This window comes from Myotis davidii, unplaced genomic scaffold, assembly GCF_000327345.1.
Source record: "Myotis davidii unplaced genomic scaffold, ASM32734v1 scaffold860, whole genome shotgun sequence".
Classification (NCBI taxonomy): domain Eukaryota; kingdom Metazoa; phylum Chordata; class Mammalia; order Chiroptera; family Vespertilionidae; genus Myotis; species Myotis davidii.
Window position 1 is genome coordinate 631,443 of NW_006292442.1, and position 1,409 is coordinate 632,851.

The window sequence follows — 1,409 nt, forward strand, 5'->3', positions numbered from 1 at the left end:
TTGTAACTCCAATAAATTATATTTTCAAAAAAGAACTGGTAAATTCTTCCAATGGCAATGCGTTTTTTTTTTATTTCATACCAAAAGCAAAGGGAACAAAAACAAAAATAAGCAGGATTATATCAAACTAAAAAGGTTCTGTACAGCAAAAGAAACCATCAACAAAATGAAAAGGTAGCATAAGCAATGGGATAAAATAATTGCAAATCATATATCTGATAAGGGGTAAATATCCAAAATACATAAAAAGGTCACATACCTAAATAGGAAACAAAACAATCTGATTAAAAATTGGCAAAGAAACAGAATAGACATTTTTGGAAGAACAAACAAATGGTCACAAGTACATAAAAAGGTTTTTAACATCACTAATCATCATGGAAATGTAAATCATGATCTAAATAAGATATCACCTTACACCTGTCAGAATGGCTATCATGAAAAAGACAAGAAATAAGTGTTGGCGAGGATATGGAGAAAAGTGAACCCTTGTTTACTTTTGGTGGGTATGTAAATTGGTGCAGCCACTTGAGGAAACAGTATGGAGGTTCCTCAAAAAATTAAAAATAAAATTATCGTATGATCCAGCAATTCCACTTCTGGATATTTATCTGACAAAACCACTATCTTAAAGAGATATCTACACCCCCTTGTTCATTGCAGCTTTGCTTAGGATAGTCAAGACAGGGAAACAACCTAATTATACATCAACAGATAAATGTATTTTAAAAATATGTAGATAATGCTCAAGTCAGCAGGAGCTAAATGCCTTCCTAACATCAGATCTGGATTGGTTAAGTATAAGGGAACAGATTCATTCTTGTTAAAATAAAACAGACTGCTTTGGCTACCTAGGCAACACCAGACAGATGACCAGGAAGAAAGGAAGCCTACATCCTGTTTGCCCTTCATGGAGGGTCTCCCCACTTCACCCTTTGAAATTATAATCAAGGCCATGCTCAGTGCCTAGAGGTGAACTGCTTGGGCTCTAACATTCTACCCCAAATATGGCTCCTGATTCCTAATCTTTACCTCTCACCATAGCTACGATAGGCTGGCAATAAAAACAAAAACAAAAACAATGACAATAAGAAAAAAATTAAAGTATCTAAAGAAACAAAAACTAAATAATTATATAAAATGCAAAATAAATAGAAAAATAAGCTTCCATAGTCTTTCTCAAATTGCTAAAAGAATTGGCTTTGCACCCAGCCAGAGTGGTGCAGTGATTGAGCATCAGACCTATGAACCAGGAGGTCACGTTTTGATTCTGGTCCAGGAACATGCCTGGGTTTCAGGCTCGATCCCCAGTATGGGGCATGCAGGAGGCAGCCAATCAATTATTCTCTCTCATTATTTATATTTCTATCTCTCTCTCCCTCTCCTTTCCTCTCTGAAATCATATATAT